The sequence below is a fragment of the Triturus cristatus genome, chromosome 8 (assembly GCF_964204655.1).
Source record: "Triturus cristatus chromosome 8, aTriCri1.1, whole genome shotgun sequence".
Taxonomy (NCBI): Eukaryota; Metazoa; Chordata; class Amphibia; order Caudata; family Salamandridae; genus Triturus; species Triturus cristatus.
This window is the reverse complement of record NC_140591.1, coordinates 410639469-410661162: the sequence shown is the minus strand read 5'-3', so window position 1 is coordinate 410661162 and position 21694 is coordinate 410639469.

The window sequence follows — 21694 nt, the reverse complement described above, 5'->3', positions numbered from 1 at the left end:
AATGATGCACTACATCGACTAAGATGCCCAGAGGTAATGACGCTGAGACGTGATGACAGTGTGCTCCTACACCCTTTCAATGCTCAGTCAGTGTGAATGTGCTGCATAGAAGGTTGGTGTGGTGATGTTAGATGGAATGTTTGGGTGCCTGGGAACCGAAGTGTGACAGTTGGATTATGGGCTGAGCAGCAGCCTCTATGCTTTTAATTCTTTATGCATATTTTTGTATGCATTTTCTTCTTGCTCTTGTACTTCCTTTTATACCATCTACTTCATTTTCTCTTGTATATTTTCTTGCATATCTTCTGTGTATTTGCTTTCATGCTCACTGTGGTTTTTCATTGTATCTATGCTGTGATTCTTTCATTTTTTATTTCTATACCTTCTTGCATTTTCTGTACTGTTGCTTATTTCTCTTTCTTGGATTCTTCTTTTAGACCCTTATTAGAATTTGCTGTTTCATTTTTGTGTTGTGGAAGGAGGGAGAATATGTAGTAACCTGTATTGTAATTATCTGGTTACTTTCTCCCTAGCTGCTCAGCCAGTGTGAATCTGCTGCATGGAATGTTGGTGTGGTGATGATAAATGGAATGTGTGGGTGCCTGGGAACCGAAATGTGACATTTGTATTATGGGCTGAGCAGCAGGCAGACTGCTCCTGGTGGGGCTGCTTCAGATGAACTCTACAACTTGTATCTACAACTTAATGAATCTACCTAAAGTACATCTCGGCGTTACTTAATTACTACAAAATCATAAAAGCGACATTATTACACCTCAAGGAAGTGTAAAATATAACACGAGAAAACAGTAACTCAATGATTATAAGAAGTAGCAAAGTTTAGCACACCTATCAAAAACTGTGTAAAGAACAGCAATACATACAGCAATGTATATTGAGGTACTCCCCAAGTATGGTGCAGCACTAAGGACTTGCTACCCTTCATCCTATTTGGACCAAATGTGTCACCTCTTGCATTTGTCAGTAATTTAAAGCAAGTCCAGGTGATAAAAGGGCACAGAAATAGCCATAGATGCTCACCTCCGGTCCTATGGGCATCAGATTGTGAGGAGAAATATCGTCGTTGCATGCGCGGGAAAAACGGAGAGAGCGGAAAAAAAAATGGCAGCCACGACTTTTCATTCAGCCGCAAGCGGGAAGAAATCATGAAAAAAAAAGCCATTTACGCTCACCCCCGGATCTTACAACCGCTACCAGCGAAGCAGGGTGGGTTCCGATGCATGAAAGTGCAGTCGAGGGATCCAAAAGCCGGAAATAAAAGCCTGGAGGGATTCCGGCGCGTTACCCCGTCTCGGAGCTCTGACGTAAGGCGGCCATTTCCTCCGGCTTCCAAGCCACGCCCCCCGATTTGCTTTTTAGGTCTCGGCTAGTGAAGGCTGCGCTTGCGCAGTCTCGCTTGCGAGACATAATGACTTGGAGAAGAGGGGCTTGAACCCGCCCCTCTTCTCCCCTCTTCTCCATTGGCTGGCCTCTTGAATGCTGGCCAGCAATTGGAGAAGAGGTCCGTCACTCCGAAGAGGCCCCGTCCTTTTCAGATTCGGGGGCGTGTTTTTTGAAACTTTTCTAATTATCTCCTCCAGCCAATGGCAAGAGGAGAACACGCCCCCGAATCCGAAATCGCCGCTGCCTCGGAGAAAGGCAGTGGTGTGCTTGTTCTTGGTCTTGGTTTCTACTAGTCCTCCTTCGTTTTACATTTATTTCATATCTGTTCTCGTCTCTGGCTCCCTTTTTAGCCACGGTAGGAATGGGCGTCTTCCATTTATCAACAGCCTGCGGTTAGCGTAAAACGGACGTTGCGGCCCCCTCTGTAGTGTCTGACTCTGCACATCACTGCCACCTGGAGTAACTACAAGATTAAGTAAACTACGCCATGTCTGTCTCGAAAGAAATCCAGAGAAAGAGGAAACACACTCGGCGCTTTTTTACTTTCCAAGCACTATAAAGTGTTGTTTTACGCCACAGGCAACACCCGGTCCGTTAGCTCGTAATTTATGAAGGGCGCTAGGTGAGATCCCACCCACAGCCCCAACCCGAAAGGTTTCAGTTTTCCATAGAGAGGCGTCACTCTTGCGAAGCAGCTGTCACGGGAGAACGCCCCCCCCCAGCGGCCAGGCCCTCGTCCCACGATCTTAAATCACGGAGATGCGGGCAACACAAACCCAATACATGTACTTTCTTTGGGGGATCGGCGGGTGGTACGGAAATCTCGGCAGCTTCCATCTTGGTCTGGTCCGCTTCGCGGCGCTAGATGTGGATAGAGCGCTGACAGGGTTTTTGTTTAATGTTAGAAGGGACATCTAGAATGAAGGGAAAACTTGCATTTCACCTTTACCGAATGAACACTCCAGACACCCACTGCCTCAAGCTTGGAGCGGCCTGAGGCGAGGGGGGTGGGGTAGCGGTGACTGGTGGAGTTTTAAACTATTTTATTTACCCAGCTATCCATCGCCCCAACATTCACCCACTGTCATCCGAAAAGCCTCCCATATCCATATCTCCCCTTAAACGCACCCATTCCGCCCACATGCACACCTTGCCCTACACTACACCCATTCTTATCAACCCGCTCACCCCCAATCACCTATACCCTTCAACCAACCACCCCACCTGCCGTGACCGCGCCCACTCTGGCAGAGTGTGAACATATCACCCCTTTGAATCGAAAGGGGCCCCAGCTCCCCCTGTCTTTTGTAGTATTTGTTTATAAATGTTTATACATTTTATTAGTGTTTGCGTAACATATGTCAACCAGAAAAAGTGGCCCATAAGGGGGCTCCATGCACTCATCTGAAAGGAGGTCTCTTTATCTTAAGCTGGCCCTGCACTCCACAGATACATCCACCCACCAGCCGCCTTGCTTCCTTGGGAGAGAGGGCGGGCCCGGCAGCGCCCTCCTCATTACCCCTCCTCTGAGGCCACAGGCCTGTTGCACCCGCACGAAAGAGGCGTGAGATACCCGGCTCCACGGAGGACCGCGAACCGAGGCACCAGACACCATGAACATTCGCCAGAAGCTCTCTGCGCTGGGGAGGCAGATGAGACGACACCCCGGGGTGAGTGCGGCCTATCACCCTGTGCCCCTTGCTCCAGGCTTGGTCTCATGACCAGCTGGCCCTGTAAGGTAGCTCAGTGGGTTCACTTACTCGCTGACGAGATTGGTCTGTAAAGGGTCGATCGCGGGTGGTACTGCTCAGCCTTTCATCCCCACCTATCCCATAAAGTAAGCCACCTACCCCATAAAGTAAGCAAACAGTTTGCTGGGTGATTATATTCCTGTTAACTGAGGAAAGCAGACCAGTGGGTCAGCGTGCCTGCTGCGCAGATCAGTGCAATCAGAGATTTGAGTCCTTCGGAAACAAACAAATAAATACCATGACCAGGAGCTTTAGCAGTCAAATCTGCAACCAATCGCAGAAAGACAATTTAGTGCGTAGCATGAACTCTAGAAATGGTCATTCATGACATTATAAAATATGAACCATCTGTCATTTGTAGCGCATTCAGCCAAAGCACCCTATATAGAAAATATGTATATCGGCAGTGATCACTGGCGTTATTTCACCTTCTTCCCAGACCACTTTCTCCCTCTCCCCTATTTTGCTTTAATATGTCATATACAAATTTGTCCTCGATTCACACAAAAAACATTCTGTCCGCCCTATGTTACTACATCCAAAGGACGTTCCTCTGAAGCTTAATTTTGAGAAACGTGCTTATTCTATTTTTTTTCGTTTTTTTGCCAAACTTAAAAACGCAGGCACCACGCATCATCTCTACTTTGTCAAGTATGGTATTAAAGGTAATTACTTTCATTTAACCCCTTCCCCGCTCATGACGGAACCACTCCGTCATGAGCCACGGTTGCGCTGTGCTCATGACGGAGTGGTTCCGTCATGCTGCGGCCGTTGGCGGCCGCTCCGCCCACGCAGCGCTAATTCCCCGCCTGTGCGGGCGATTAGCGCAGTGGGCGGAGACGTGACGGAACCACTCCGTCATGAGCACAGCTCAACCGTGACTCGTGACGGAGTGGTTCCGTCACGAGCACAGCGGACCCGCAACTGCCCCCAAACCCCCCCAGCGCCGCGGCAGAATTCCTGCCGCGGCGAAGGGGTTAAAAAAAAGTAAATAAATTGATTTGTTTTACCGGAGCATTAAAAAGCGGAAGCCCCATTGCTATCTCTTTGAAAAAGTTGCTTTTAGCTCTTTGAGACATGCAAACGCTATAAATAGCAATTTCCACTGTGCGTATCATATTATATGGTAGTATATTATATTACCTCAAAATGTTGTTCTCATTTTGTTCATCTCAACCACTCACCCTTTTGCAGCCACCTTGATTCTGTTCCTTTGAGACCCTTCTCAGTGGTGCAATGCTCGCCTTAGTGTATGTCTGTTCTTATTGAGACTGGTCAGTCACATATCTCAAAACCACAACATGAATCTGATTTCCCTACACCTTACACTTTAATAAGAGTGAATATGTTATTTACACCCAGTGGTCGAAGTGGGGGGGAACGGCAGGGCACGGCGTACCCCTACTTCTTCAATTCCAGGGATTCCGTTCCCCTACTTTTTTATTTTGAAAATGCGTCCCGGGACGCAAGAAATTACCATTGCCTATAAATAAAGCTCGGCGTTCCTGGCGTTCGAGGACAGGCGGCAGAGAAGTAACAAGACTCTGTCTTTTCCTTCTTACCCAGAGAATTTAAACAAGCATTTACAATGCAACGGTCTCGGCATTGTTAAAGTTAGAGCTATTGGCATTGCTCATGACATTATTTTTGTTTATGTTTTTGTTTTTAAAACATGTAGAGAAACGGCATTGTTATTTACAATGTCAATAGCTTAATCAGTGTGTGGGTAGGTGGCTCTGTGTGTGGGTGCAAATGCATTAGGTCTCGCATTTGAGAGTGATTAAGCTATTGACATTGTAAATAACAATGCCAATAGCTCTAACTTTACCAATGCCGAGACCATTGCATTGTAAATGCTTGTTCTATGTGTGCTACATTCTGCAGCACAAATAGAAGTAGCAAATCGTCATTATTTAATGATTGTTTATGTTCAGGAATGGACAGCTTCCTGCATATAAACATTCATCAATGGTGTTTTGCTCTCTCTATGTGTGCTGCATTCTGCAGCACACATAGAAAAAGCAAAAACGTGGAGAAATACAAGTATTTGTCCTCATTGCGCCATTCTAACTCCTGATATTGCATGGCGTTATTATTTTTGCGCTGCCTCAGATTTACAGAGCCTTGTTAACCTGGGGCAGAGTCAAAACGTAATTGGTGTTGTGGTGGACTGCCACAGCAACACCCATCGCACGTCCCTATCACACAGATACCTGCGTGAAAGGGTACCATATTTATAAAGCAGTGTTAAGCCACAAAAGTGGCTTAACTCCACTTTGTAAATATGGTGCAGGGCACTCCACCACTGGAACGTTGGTAAAAGTGAAATTCCGGTGGCACAATCCCCTTGTAAATATGCCTCAATGTGCACTTTACATCACTTTGCGTCGGCAAGAAACATTAGTAAATCTGGGCCTTACTTACTTGTGTTTTGTGTCACCAGGGCCTTCTTAGTTACTTTCCTTCTGTGTAATCGAATTCTTTACTTTGTTACATCACACATTAGGGCTCCTGGTTTGGGTAAGGATTTTCATCCTCTTTAAAATAAGTTAAATTACGTTTTCCTCTGAAATTATTAGAAATCCTTATCAATGAAAGATTTCCTGATTTTAACGATTTATTCCACATGTAGCTTTTCACAATGTACACTTTCATTTTCCGGTATCCTCTTCTTTGCTTGTATTATCGAAAGGCCACTGAATGTTCTATATTTTTTTTACCAAAGGTTAGATTTTGAGTCATGTCTTGCTCTCAAATGTTCCTGGGTGCATCCAGTAAAGTTAGTTGACATTCCTGCCGCCCCTTGCTCTCTCTAGCAGTGCTACGTCATGACACTGCCTCTGGGTACATTCCTACGTGCAGGCCCTTGAGTTCCTGCATAGAGGCCTAATATTTATTGGCGACAATAAAAGCCGTAGGGAGAGTGTTGTAGCGGGGTTGACCTTTCACTGAAAAACTGTCATAAAAATGCATTTCATCTGATCAGGAGATAGCCCGCAAGCAGTCCAGTACCTTCGGAATTGCAACATTTACATGGTGAATGGGGCCGACTTCGATCAGAGACTGGCTGTGAACGGTCCATGCACTCGGAAGTGATTCTACTTGACAACGCACACAGGGAGATTCCATCTCTCGTCCTTCATTCGGTAAAAATATAAGTCACAGAGTAAATGGATGCAGGATGCATTATAGTAGTGTTGTGGGCAGCGCATGCGCCACTGCTGCAAAACGGATGAGGAATGGATTTTACAAAGCTGTTAAAATGCCCAAAAAGTGTCTGAATAATAGAATACACTGTAGCCTCTGTAGCACCGCTGGATGGACTCACTGGTGTCCTTCAGTCAATCATACGTGTTGTGCGCTCTTTGCAACAGCTTTTTATTTTGCTCACCAAAGAAGCTAGGTCGTGGGTACCACGCCTGGAGTCTGGAGTGTACTTATTCTTTTAATATCACCTTCTCTCTGATGAAACGCCATTGCCAGAGAAGGAGCAACGAGCCCACAGGCGTGGCTTGCCTTGGCAATGCAGAAAACGGGGAGTAAGCCAGAGAGCAACTAGGAGTCAAGCTGGGGATACCAGCAGCAGTTTGGAAGGAGATGGCAGGGGCGTAACCCAGGCCCCCCGCAGCCCTCGTATTGCGGGGGGCCCCTCAGCGCACAGTACATTAATTTACCGCGGCATCCACGCTTCATTCTGGGACTTAATTTAAAAGTTATGCTCCAGTCCAGTCTCCTCAAATAAATGAAAGGCTGCGTGGTGCGCCGTGCGCAGCGCACGCACAGCTTTGTGGTCTTCGACCTCAGGGTGGGGGCGGGGCAGGGCTGGACTGGACTGTTCATGGGCAGTGTAAACTGCACGTGAGGCGGCAGACCGGTGGGTCCTCGGCACTGAGGCGGCCAGACCATCCTTTTCAGGTCGGTAAATTCAGCACCATTAAAGTGGACGATGATAACACCTGAACAATTCCAGCGCCCTATAAGGGCAGACGCATACTATGAAGCACTGCACGTATTGCTGCATTATAGTCTAAATGCTTATAAGGTCCCAAAGGCGAGACCTATTGGCTATGCCAATGCTTGTTAATTGTGTTTGCTTGCTGGCTGTTTTAGTATTAAAGCTGCACTACGGGCAGGGGGCCCCTGCCTGGGTCTTGCCGCGGGTCCAGAGGAGGGCACTGGGGGGCAGTACCGGTGTGCGAAATCTGCAATTTGCTTTCACGAAACGACATGAAATTTCAGTAAAATTACGTGAATTATCATTTCACACTATATTTTAATTTTAGCCCACAATGCATCCTTGTGGCATGACGATGTATTTAAACTAGGCAACGTGAACAACAGCCACGTGTGTTATGTTGTTGGTGTAATGAATTGGGCATTTCACTGTAAATATTTACTGCAAATGGGTATGACGTCAGACGGTGTACATACATTACACAATGATGTGGTGCCTTGGCAGACCAAGCCAGTAGGGGGCCGGAGTCTTAGCGCCCCCAGGGGAGGGCCTGGCTGCTCGTACACAGGGCAGAGCTGACCCATCCGGACTTGCCAGACAGGGCTATTATGGCTCGCAGGGCAGCATCCTTTAACTGAAAGCCTCACCTGGGAGGCAGGAGGTGGAGAGGGGGAACTCCTGGGGCGTCACTCTGTTGTCTGGTGGGATCTCCCCACTCATTGCCGTTCACCGGGGAGGTGAAGGAGGCAGGACAGGAAATCCCCCTGCGCCCCCCTGCACCCCGGCCTGCTCCATTTCTGGCGGGGGGGGGGGGGGAGGAGGGAAGAGGGGGGATATTGTGGGCCAGCCCTACGTGTATCTGGAGCGTGAGTTTTGCTGTTAAATTAATTCCTCTTTTGGTTCCCGGGCGGGCTGGTGTTAATAGCTTTAGATTTCACCAAGGCTGTCAGCGGTACCTGCCGAGAGGTCCCAGAGACCAGAGGCCTCTGAAGGGACCAGAGACCTCTCACCAGAAGGCACCGCCACCTCTCACAACCCACAGGACTGCCTCGGACACAGCGGCCTCTCACAGACACTGTCCTCTCACAGGACCCAAGGACCTATCAAAGACACTGTCCTCTCAAAGGACCCAGGACATCTCACAGACACCGTACGCTCACAGGCATCAGGACATCTCACATACACTGTCCTCTTACAGGCCTCAGGACATCTCACAGACACTGTCCCCTCTCAAGCCCCAGGGCATCTCACAGGCACCGTCCTCTCTCCGGCCTCAGGACATCTCACAGACACTGTCCTCTCACAGGACCCAAGGACCTATCAAAGACACTGTCCTCTCAAAGGACCCAGGGCATCTCACAGACACTGTACGCTCACAGGCATCAGGACATCTCACAGACACTGTCCTCTTACAGGCCTCAGGACATCTCACAGAGACTGCCCTCACACAGGACCCAGGGCATCTCACAGACACTGTCCTCTCTCAAGCCCCGGGGCATCTCACAGACACTGTCCTCTCTCAAGCCCCGGGGCATCTCACAGACGCTGTCCTCTCTCAAGCCCTGGGGCATCTCACAGACGCTGTCCTCTCTCAAGCCCCGGGGTATCTCAAAGATGCCATCCTCTCTCAATCTTCGGGGCATCTCACAGACGCCATCCTCTCTCGAGCCCCGGGGCATCTCACAGACGCTGTCCTCTCTCAAGCCCCAGGGCATCTCAGAGACGCTATCCTCTCTCAAACGCTGTGGGCATCTCACAGACACTGTCCTCTCTCAAGCCCCAGGGCATCTCACAGATGCTATCCTCTTTCAAGCCCCGGGCATCTCACAGACACTGTCCCCTCTCAAGCCCCAGGGCATCTCACAGACACCGTACTCTCACAGGCCCCAGGATATCTCACAACACCGAGTCTGCTCTCACAACTGGAGACCTCTGACAGAGCCAAGGGCCTCTCAAAACAAGCAATGAGGACCTTTCACAGACACAGCATCCTCTCACAGGCACAAAAACCTCTTGCAGACACAGCATCCTCTCACAGGCATCAGGACATCTCACAGACACTGTCCTCTCTCAAGCCCCAGGGCATCTCACAGATGCTATCCTCTTTCAAGCCCAGGGCATCTCACAGACACTGTCCCCTCTCAAGCCCCAGGGCATCTCACAGACACCATACTCTCACAGGCCCCAGGATATCTCACAACACCGAGTCTGCTCTCACAACTGGAGACCTCTGACAGAGCCAAGGGCCTCTCACAACAAGCAATGAGGACCTTTCACAGACACAGCATCCTCTCACAGGCACAAAAACCTCTTGCAGACACAGCCTCCTCTCACAGGCATCAGGACATCTCACAGACACTGTCCTCTTACAGGCCTCAGGACATCTCACAGAGACTGCCCTCACACAGGACCCGGAGCATCTCACAGACACTGTCCTCTCTCAAGCCCTGGGGCATCTCACAGATGCTGTCCTCTCTCAAGCCCTGAGGCATCTCACAGATGCTGTCCTCTCTCAAGCCCCGGGGTATCTCAAAGATGCCATCCTCTCTCAATCTCCGGGGCATCTCACAGACGCCATCCTCTCTCGAGCCCCGGGGCATCTCACAGACGCTGTCCTCTCTCAAGCCCCAGGGCATCTCAGAGACGCTATCCTCTCTCAGACCCTGTGGGCATCTTACAGACACTGTCCTCTCTCAAGCCCCAGGGCATCTCACAGATGCTATCCTCTTTCAAGCCCCGGGCATCTCACAGACACTGTCCCCTCTCAAGCCCCAGGGCATCTCACAGACACCGTGCTCTCACAGGCCCCAGGATATCTCACATCACAGAGTCTGCTCTCACAACTGGAGACCTCTGACAGAGCCAAGTGCCTCTCACAACAAGCAATGAGGACCTTTCACAGACACAGCATCCTCTCACAGGCACAAAAGCCTCTTGCAGACACAGCATCCTCTCACAGGCCTCTGGGCATCTCACAGTGGACACCTGGGGTCCACTTCTACATGGCCCGGGGGCGAGGGATGCTGAGGTGACTTGAAGCAGTGGGTTTTCCTACTGGGGCAGTCGCAGTCGAGGGGGCCTGTATGCAGAAGCTGCAGGTGGCGTTGGGGCGACCGCGAGGGTTGAAACCACGATGGACTCAAGCTCTGGAGGGCCTTGTTGACAGATTTGGCCCAGCGGCGGGTGCAGTGGTTGCTTCAGGTGTTGGGTTTTGGTGGTTCCAGATGCCTCCGAGTCTTTGCTTCTGAGTTTCTGCAGGGTGCAGGAGAACAGGTCCGCTGTTCACAGGAGGTCTTGGGTCTTCATCAAAGACAGGCAATCCTCCCTGGTTTCTGGAGTCAACAGCTGTAGGATGAGTCGACTTTGGTGCATTTTTCGACAAGAGATGCAGACAGGCCGGCAGGGTTGGTACCAGGTCAGCTGCTCCTTCTCTTGTCTCTCATGGGCGTAACACAGGTCCCCGCACCCCTGCAGCCCCGGCAGTGCGGGGGGCACCCGCGCTCCAAGGGGCTCCCTCAGCACAGCACTTTGGCTGGAAATCACCTGATAGAGTGCTGAGGGGGTCCCTCCACGTTCCTTGCAGGGGGGCCCCCTTAATTATCGTTACACCACTGGGAGATGGTGGCTCAAAGCAGCAACTGAGAATAAGATCATGTATTGGAGTAGGAGTTGAAAATCCTGCGTAGAATCTGACCAGTAGATTGGAAGCAGACTGGGGCTCCAAGCAGCAGTTTGGAAGCAGGTTGGGACTCTGAGCAGCAGTTTAGAAGTAGGCTGGGGCTCCAAGCAGCAGTTTGGAAGCAGGCTGGGACTCTGAGCCGCAGTTTAGAAGCAGCCTGGGGCTCCAAACAGCAGTTTTGGAATCAGACTGGAGGTCTCAGCAGCAGTTTTGAAGCAGGCTGGAGCTTGGTGCAGCAGACTGGAACAATGGAGGTCTGAGGAGCAAATTAGAAAAAGGCTGGTCTCTGAGCAGCAAATTATAATCAGGATGGGGCTCTGAGCAGCAGTTTGAAGTAAGACATAGACTCCGAATAGCAGATTGGGCATGGACTGGGAATCCGAGCAGCAGATTGGAAGGAGGCTGGACAATCAGAAGCAGTTTTGTGCTGGGCGGGGACTCTCAGCAGCAATTTGGAAGCAGGTGGGGCTTTGAGCAGCATTTTGGAAATAGGCTGAGTCTCTGAGCAACAATTTGGAAGCAGACTGGTTCTCAACACAGCAGCCTAGAAGTAGGCTTGGGACCTGACCAGTGGTTCCGAAGTATGTGACGGCTCTGACAACAGTTTTGGAAGTAGGCTGGAACTCTGAGCAGTGGTTTGGCTACAAAGCTCATGCTTCCAGCCAGCTTACTTGACTGGTCCCCTTATTGCTAAAAGGCATCGCTTGCAGTGCAGTGGACTTGACCTAGACTTACAAGAAAGCAAGTACAGCACTTCAGGATTGAAAACCAGAAAAATAATAAAATTGATTTGACTGAGAAGTATGTAAAAAAGAACATGCTAACCGTGCACCAGTTTCAGTCTGAAAAATCCCAGGGGAAGAGGTAACAGGTAAGGGTTCTTCAAAGCGGTGCCTGGGAAGTAGTGTCAATCTAGTTCCTTAATTGCTGCCTTTGATCCTGCAGGTAACTCCACAGGCCCCCATATTTTTTTAATATGCCTTGTGTACTTTTGTTTTGAAGTTTTATAATCATTAATAGAGCGCTAAATCCCTACTGGGGCAACCACACGCAATATGTGAGGTTGGTGGTCTTTGGTCAGATATTTGGGGAAGGTGATTCTTCATCTTCTTCCTGATATCGTTTGTGACCCTTAAGAAGTTTGCGCCAGGTGGTTTGAACCAGGTGCCACAGTGATCGCCTTTCACTGGAGGAGTGGGATTTGGTGGAGCAGGTCATTTGAAGAACTGCACGGATGTGGTAGAAATATACTTCCTTGTTTTACTGTCAGGCGTCATTGCATCGGGGCATAGATGGCTTTGTGATTGGTGTTGGGGAGTTTAAAAGGTGAATCCTGCATGCAATGTGATCCAACTACAAAGTATGGGGCTTATTTACAGACCCCTTGCGCCGCAGGTGCGTCACTTTCTATATTGCAAAAAGTGATGCCCCGGCAGCTCAAGGGGTTTGTAATTAAGTCCCTATATGTTGAAGAGAGTGATACGTGTCTTGGTTTTGTTGATGAGCCTGGATAGATTGTTTTCCATCATGTATAGTTGGTTTCTTCAGGCAGACTGTCTGTACAATGCTACAGTTGTCCACTTTTGCTCTAAGTAGTGTACAGTGATGTTGGCTACGTCGCTTGCAGTCAGGGATGGCTGGATGCTTGTGCAGCGACACCTCTACTTGACAATGTAGTTTACGTGTTCATTGCTGTTGCGTTTTTGTTTTATCATTTACCATGAGGCGTGCCATTAGACATCCTGTTCCCGGAGGCTCTGTTACTGATACCTCACTTCCCATGTCTTTGCATCCAGACATCTTTTTGTCTGCAGAAGGCACACTGCAAGCACTTCACTGAAGAGGGCCCATCCATCACTGCAGGTGACAGCCAGGCTTTGGTTGGGATTAAGGGGAACTGCAGTGTTTGTTTTATGGCAGGAACACCTAGTGCCACCCCTGTGATGCCTCAACGAGTTTGCAACCTGCAGTGAGCCCGAATACTCTAATGTGCACTCATTCTGAGTGGAATACTGCCCGTCGGAGCGCTGTTCTTCATATTGCCCATCTGGACTGTGTTATTCATACTGCCCACCTGGACTGTGTTATTCATACTGCCCGTCTGATCGCTGTTATTCATACTGCCTACCTGGACTGTGTTATTCATACTGCCCACCTAAGCGGTGTTATTCATACTGCCCATCTGGATGGTGTTATTCATACTGCCCATCTGGACTTTGTTATTCATACTGCCCATCTGGATGGTGTTATTCATACTGCTCACCTGGACTGTGTTATTCATACTGCCCACCTAAGCGGTGTTATTCATACTGCCCATCTGGATGGTGATATTCATACTGCCCATCTGGACTTTGTTATTCATACTGCCCATCTGGATGGTGTTATTCATACTGCTCACCTGGACTGTGTTATTCATACTGCCCACCTGGATGGTGTTATTCATACTGCCTACCTGGACTGTGTTATTCATACTGCCTACCTAGACTGTGTTATTCATACTGCCTACCTAGACTGTGTTATTCATACTGCCCACCTGGATGGTGTTATTCATACTGCCTACCTGGACTGTGTTATTCATACTGCCCACCTGGATGGTGTTATTCATACTGCCTACCTGGACTGTGTTAGTCATACTGCCTACCTGGACTGTGTTATTCATACTGCCCACCTGGATGGTGTTATTCATACTGCCTACCTGGACTGTGTTATTCATACTGCCTACCTAGACTGTGTTATTCATACTGCCCACCTAAGTGGTGTTATTCATACTGCCTACCTGGACTGTGTTATTCATACTGCCTACCTGGACTGTGTTATTCATACTGCCCACCTAAGGGGTGTAATTCATACTACCTACCTGGACTGTGTTATTCATACTGCCCACCTAAGCGGTGTTATTCATACTGCCCACCTGGACTGTTATTCATACTGCCTACCTGGACTGTGTTATTCATACTGCCCACTTAAGCAGCATTATTCATATTGCCCACCTGTACTGTGCTATTCATGCTGCCCACCTAAGCGGCGTTAATTATACTACCTACCTGGACTGTGTTATTCATGCTGGCCGTCTGAGCGCTGTTATTCATACTTCCCATCTTAACGGTGTTATTAATACTGCCCACCGGGATGATGTTATTCTGTTTGTGTGAAACATGCACTGGGGTTGTTTTGTGGAACATGAGTTATAATTCAATTATGGTAGCGTTCACCTTCCTCCAAGTCATTTTCTTCTTCGAATGTATTTATACCGCACCCCCCCACTCCCTGTGTAAAATACCCCATTAATCAGTCCCCCAGAAGAACAAACATTTTTTCACAACTACTCCATATACATTGACAGCTCTAAACTTATTTACCAATTCAAACATTGCAGTGGTATCCAGATATACCTTTTAGAAAGGCAATCAAATGCCTATTTGCTAACAAAGTATGCGCAGCCTGGTTTCGCTAAAGTGTAAAACCGTCCACAGGGTGACCATTTATCAGGAACGGAGGAGGGAGAAGCTTTGAGGGTTATTTGGGGTCCCCTCCACTCTCTTCACTTAACACCTACTCCTGGACGTCAGTGACACATGATGGTATTAATTGTCCATTACAGAGTAGGTCAATATCTGTTTTTCTTCACTAAAAATAAGGTACTGCTGTCAGCCGGATGCTCCTCTTGGAAAGTGCCTGGCGCCCCCACTGAGATCAATTCAGACTCCCCCAGGGGGACCCATGCCCCAGTTTGAACACCTCTGCTCCTAGAGGACTACTGCACAAGCTGGTCAGTTAGCCTTTAAGAATTTCACCATCATTATATATATTGTGATATATGATCGAGAAATTAGTGTATGTCATGCCTTTATGGCATTGTTCTCCATTACATTACCCTTTACCCATTCTTTTTGGGGCTTTTCTCGCAACATTCAACTTAAGTGCACAAACAGCACCAATACATTGAAAACGTGATACATAATGTGCATGATCAAAGGCATTTCCATGTGCAAAACATATGGGGTGTAAATACAGGCACATGCCTAGAGGAGAGAAACCGGTGCACACACCCAGGGCAAGAATTACAAAGAAATGGTGCACTGTAGCACAGCAAGCAAAGTCGCTGCACTGCGTTGTGTCACGTGGACAGAGCAGGAACTGTGCCACTTCTTCGAAGAAATGGCATAGTCCTGCTTTCTGTATGCGCTGGTGCGTTTTGTGCTGCCTAGCGCCAACGCAGGTGCCCTTGCACCATTGCGCAAGGCAGTCTGGATTGTGGTCGGGATCGTTTTTGTGCAGGAAGGGGCACCTTCCTGAACAGCAAATATCCTTTGAGGCCATTTTGTCTTTGTACATGTGCTGCGGAATGCAGCACACATGCAAAGAGGATATAACAAGCACAAACTAAGGTATTTCTCCTCGTATTGCCGGCCTCATGCAAGCACACCATTTTGCCACAAATCCATGTCTACTTTGTAGTTATGAGTTTGAGTTGAAATCCATGGGTGGATGCATGGGAATGCCCACGCTTTCCTGAGCAATATAATGCAACGCAGAGCAATGCGCTGCTTCGCATTACTTTTTGTTTCACACAGCAACACAAATAGCCATTTGTGTTGCCAGTGGCGTACAAATAGGGCTCGGGGGGGGGGGGGGATGGGGGGAGAAGGGGGAGGTGATCCATCCCGGGCGGCATGAGCTTTGGGGGCGGCATCCTCCCCTCACTCTTACTTGCAGACGTTGCGGGGTTGGAAAATGCAGGAATCACCAGCAAAAGCTCATACATGCGGCTGCCATTAGGTGGCAAGCCCAGGTCTAGCTACGCAGCTGTGCATTGCTTTATAAATCCCAAAAAGGATTTTGCATCGGGTTTGTGTTAGAAAAGTAAAGCAAACCCAATGCAAAAGCTTTGCAAGTCTGGGCCCCAGCTTTTTAGTTCTCCTGTCGTTGGCATCTTTCAGGGGATGCACAAAACATGCAGAGATCTTTTCTGATCTTTGTGTTAATTTTCCTTCATACATAATACATACAAACTCATACTCTTCTTGAATTTGGTCTGGGGGTTTCAAGTTTGCTTCCCATTAGAAGTATAAATTGAATATCGTGACTTGCAAAATATGGGCACTAGAAAGGCTTATATTTGGAACTGCATTCTCTTCAACCAAGTGGATGGAGGGCAAGCTGCTTGCAGATTTCAGCAAGCCCCATCAACCACGACTGTGATGGAGCCGATCAATATGTGTTAGGCATTCATCCAATGCTTAGTTGTTTAAGGAGCGCTGAACAGTGTCACACCGGCTGTCCAGGCCCGCCAAGAAAATGCAGATCTTCCTTGAGAATGCAGATGTGAGTTGCTTGGTGTTATGACGTGCATCTTATGTTGCTGTCGCTGTGCATTGCACAGTGTGACTAGCCTGGTTCGAAAGCTTGTGCATTATCCATGTTGGAGTTCAAGTTGACCAGTAACGAATCATTAATATTCTAACCAGTTGATGGCGTCTGGATTTTTGTACATCTTTTAAACAGATATGGAGATCATGGCAGTTGATTGAAGTTGGCATGACTGAATCTCGCAATTGATGTCTATTTGTGTAGCTGGTGTATGTTGTTATTTCTATTTGTGTTGTAGAACTCGCTTGTTTTCACCACTTGCCATGTATAGTCCATTCTTCAAAAACTGGTATGCCACAACTGAACCCAGTAAAAAGCATCTGCAGTGCTCAACTGGAATGGCCAAGTGGGGTGTTTAATGCACTGTTGAAGGTGTGTTACTAGGAATGTCTAGCTTGCATGCTGTGGGTTTCATGGTTGGTGGGTGATGGGCTGGTGAGACATTGAGCTTCAAGTAGCCTCAGCCTGCACCACCTCAAAACTCCCACACACAAAATGAGGGCATAAATCACCATGGACATCAGGCGAACCCTCGCCACACCAATAGTATTAGTTTTGGGGGTACCCATCTGTTTCAAAACTCTGTCCACAGTACCTTGTGCATGCTAGTGTGTACTCCAGGTCAGTGTTGCTTGACCCCAGTGGGGCCACTATAAGTCTACCCTGAAAACCACCCACACTAGAGTAAAGACAATAAATGACCATTTCAGAAGGTATTCTCTTTCACTGCCTGCCATGCAGACTTGCAATACGCACACCTTACGTGGGCAGTGTGACCATTGTGCCTCAGTTCTTTACATATCAGACAAACTGAAGTCATTCATACAAAAGCAGAGCTGCCAGAGCCGGGACGAGGCGGTGCCACTGTGGCTGGGATCAGAACACACGGGTCTTGCTCTATGTCCATTCTCTGTAAAAGTGCTAGCATGGCAGTCTGAATAGGGTAGACGTATGTTTTTCTTGCTCATACTACACAAGGCAAATCAATGTTGCTCTGTGCACGCTGATGGCCTTTAATGTGTTAATGAAAATAGCCTTTTGTCCTGTGCTGCGCCGTATGCCCACCCGCACAAAGCCTTAGTAAACATGGGCCTTAGAGTGACAAATAAAATAGAATGCCGTAGGATGAGCTCCTGTTCTCTGTGAAAAACAGAACTGGATAATACGTGTGAGTGAATGGCACTGGTCGGCCTTCTCCTTCGGCCTTGACTAGCTGGCTTTTCGGTTTTATTTCGCAACTTATGGCTGTGTCGTCACCTGGCGCAGTTACACGGGTCATCAACGCAGCCTCCCCGGCAGCTGCCCCCGCGTAGCTGGGCCAGGTAGGGGCCCAGGTAACCCCGTATCGGTGCGCGAGATCAGCACGCGGACACAGGCGCACGTGACAAGTAAATGATTGAACGGCGGTTGCTGCTCCAGTGCTCTCCCACAAAGCTCCGCACAGAGGGAGGCGGGAAACAAGGCCCGACACTTTGTGTCTGCGAGTAAAAGCAAACAAAGGCCTCTGTTTATGAGGATGTACGTACCACTGGTGTGAGGAGCAGCAGTCAAAAGATAAGGGTCTGGCTTCCCTAATGAACACTCCACAAACATTACACAAACAAAAACTCGCAGTTGTTTGTACTCCGAGTGCAGTTTACACATTGCCTCTGACAAAGGGGCAAACTTTCAGCCACACATTTACTCCCTAGATTAATGATCTGTAGTGGCTCGGCGTTTCAGCGAGATCTGCCTGTTCTTTTGAGCTGCAAGCTTCTATTCATATGTCACAATAATAACGTTCGATTTGCATATAAGGGCTTGCACATTCACCTATATTGCTATTACCATATCAATAGCAGCGTTGTCATTCCGTTGCTTTCAGAATAAGAAAGGCCGTGTTGGCCTCACGAAAGACTGACCCTCTGAAAACACGGGAGAAGGCAGGTGGTGGGTTAACCTACCGAGCTATGCACGCGCAGCCCTTATTTTCTGCTACAATGCTTACCTGGGCAGACAGGAGGTGAACTCTTGAGTGACTTCTCAGTGTTTAGTAATGATTAACAGTCAAGGTGAACCAGGTTGAACTAGCGAAAAAATAGTTTTCTCAAATATGTACTGTGAATTTTCTCAAACTTGAAGTCGTTTTACTCTTTAGGGATTGTGACAGACAGACAGCAGACAGAAATACAGACAGACAACCGAAACCGGCCCTGGCAAACTGCTTGTCCGGCCCACCTGCGGGGCAGGGGGGTGCGGCCGAGCTGTTTGCTAGGGCCAATAGTGCTTCCCCCCCCCCCACCCCCTCCCTCCCCCAGGGGCCCAAAACTGGCGCCCACCCTGGCGGCCCACCTGGGAAGTGCCGGTGCCAGCTACGGCCAGTCCGGTCCTGGATAAACAGATAAATAGACAGACAGCTAGATAGATACATCGATACATAGGTATATATAGATATATATCCCCAGTTGTACATCATAAGGTTATTGCAAGTCAGCAAGAAGTTTCATAACCTTATAAACCTTATAAAAGCACAGGGCTGATGGTCAAGTGCCTTTATAAGGGCATGGAACTCAGGGGTGACTTACAGCATCATTTTAAATGTATGTTTTTCTATATGATAATTACCCCCATCTGTTGCTTTGAGTGATGGTCTATTTATGTGTCTTACCTAATTTCCCAATACTAATAACTTGTCTTAAGTGGTTCATTCCGCACTCCTGTCTTTCTGAGCTCTGCAAACAGCAAGTGTTTTACAGTTTAATGGCGCGCATTCACTGTCACATTTACCGACCTCGGAAGTGTTGGCGGCTTAGTCAGTCTTGAATGATTTATAGCTGGTGACCTGCAAATCACCCAGGTTTCTGTGGTTAGCGTTCAGCTCAGTGAGCCCCGCTGTCAGCTGTTATCAGAGAGGCAAGTGGGCGCTTTACAGTGATTCTGGCAAGACCTCGACACTTCTTGGGGCAAATGCTACCTACGTGCAGGTGCATGGTCTTTCCAGTCAGAGGTCGTGGGAGGTGACTGGTCAGACTGGCATGCGTAGTCTCGCCTCCTGTCTCTGAGGGGCTCTGCAGGCGTCTGAGCCAGCCCCGGGGTGCGCGGCCGGCATGATGGTGGGAGAAGGGTGGGGGCGGGCGTTAAACAAGAATTGGGAGAAATGCTTGTGCCCAGGGCTTTCAGTGGGATGGAAAAAGTGGGGGGGGGGGGTGGTCTCTTAAAGGGGCGTGGCCAATGTAATTAAGTACGTGGCTTGAAAACACGTAAGCTAAACATCTGTGTTTTGCATAGCGTGCCACCCAACTTGTATTTTGCTGTTTCTGTCATTGCATCCAGATATATGATACAACAAGTAACATCATACCTGCAACAAGTCAGCACTATTGGCTTTGTCAATGGCTGTTAGTTGCATAAGATAAATAAGCAGCAACTATGGCTTGTATATAAGATTGAAAAAGCTTCCACTTAACCCCTTCCATGCGGCGCGGATTCCCCCGCGGTGCTGACCGTTGCTTGCGCGGGCGTGGTCATGACGGAACGGTTCCGTCATGAGCACAGCTCAACCGACGCTCATGACGGAACCGTTCCGTCATGAGCACCGAAGGGGTTAAAGCCCTCGTGAGTTTCAAAACGAGAAGGGAAATCCAGAGAGAAAATAACTCTCTTCAAAGGATTTCCCTTCCCCTTCAACGCTCACCTGGCATGACATCATACAGTAACTGCACCACAAGTGAGAAGTGAGCAGTGTGACACGCAAAAATTGATGTGCCAGCTGTCACTGCAGTATGAAAAAAAATGGACCGCCAGTGCCAGGGCACAAAACAGAGCCCGATAGAGACCCGTTTCAAGGCCCCCTTTAAAAAACTGCTAGTGCTCAGCACCGGTGAGACCTGGCCCACTTAAAGCCCTGCTTGTGCCAGTAGTAGCAGTAGCCTGTCCGGTGTGTCACATGGGCCCCAGTGCTAGGAAGGAAATGTGACCCCTGGCTGCCGTTTGAACAGAAAAATCCAGCAATATTCAGCGGCCTGTGGACCCCTCACTCCTCTGAGACCGGTGTCACTGCACCTGCTGCACAAATGGAAGCTACACCCCTGAGGAGAAGCGCTCTGACCCACCTGTCCCATTTACACATTGCCAAAAGTGATTCTGAGAGTACCTTTTAAGGATACTGCTAGCAATCGAAACGTTCTAGAACCATATACCGACATCCTAATGCACACACAGCAGCACTTTCTCACCTATTTGTTTGTTTTTTTACTTAAAGTTTTAAAGTTCATGAAGACTGATGTTGAGAAAAGACCTTTGGAGCTTTGTAGTCTTAGCGCAAGTAAAACGTATGTAAGTGAAATGTTTCTAGTAACAATTTAGGGCCAAGAGGAGGGAAAGCCTACTTCTTTTATATTTTTTTCTGGAAGCTGTGTGGTAATCACATTAGTGCATTCTTTGTGGCATTTGGAGAGTAAAGGGGCACAATATGTGAAGGAACCCCATAAAGAGTTTGATTTTACGATGTATTATTGAGGTGCGTTGTAATACACCTCGACACATGCTGAGCAGATATGGTTTTACCAGTCGCGGCTCCTAGTGGGCGTGCTGCGGGGTGGTGGGGCGGGGGGTAGTAAACTCTGGCATTGGGCCGACCGGAGTTAAGTAAATAAAGAAAGAAAGAAAGAAAGAAAGAAAACTAATTACATTGCGCACGCTGCAACGCAAATGGCGTATGAAGACCATTTGCTTTGCAGCGCGCAATGGAATTCTTTTATTTATTTACTTAACTCCATCCCCTCTTTAGCTGCCCCAGGTGGGTAGTGATGCGGGGAGAGGGAGGTGGCTGCATGGCAATAATTGGAGAGGGAAGCCGAGTAAATGATTTGTTATCCTACCCAGCTAATTTACAAAACCCATACACGACTGCCATTGCTTATTGGGCCAAAAACAGAACTGAACCCATTACATCATGATCTGGTCTGGCCAGAATGATATAAGATGTGGCAGTCTTCGAGATTTCAGTGGGATATTGAGGAGGGGTAGGTCACACAGCTGGCTAAAGCCCAATGAAAGCTTTCTAAGTTTGGCACGCTGCCTTAGGGCCCCCATGATGTCTGCCTCCACCTACCTGCCGGCCTTCCTGACCCCAAAGCATTTTATCCTAATTCTCTCCACGTCAAATTGTAAGAATATAAATGAAAAAAGGACTTTGATTTAAGTTATTTAAGCTAAAGTATGTCCGAAAGAGGCTCAATGGAAGAACCTTACGGACAAGAGGCCCAATAGAAACATGCAACCTGCCCCCAGGCGCTTTCATAGTGACCAGGTTTGGGATTTGGACACGTGTGACATGATCAACAGTTCAACCACACTCTCTCTAGATTCCAGTGACTGCTGCCCTACCTCTGCCACCATGAACGCCATTTTCTGATATATCCGGCTGCAGCTTATGCTTCATATCTTGTGTTTCCCAACTTGGGGGCATATTTGCAAAGAAATTATGCAGTGCGGCACTGCAAGGAATTTAGCAGGACCACGCTGCATCATTTAAACAAGCATTTACAATGCAAT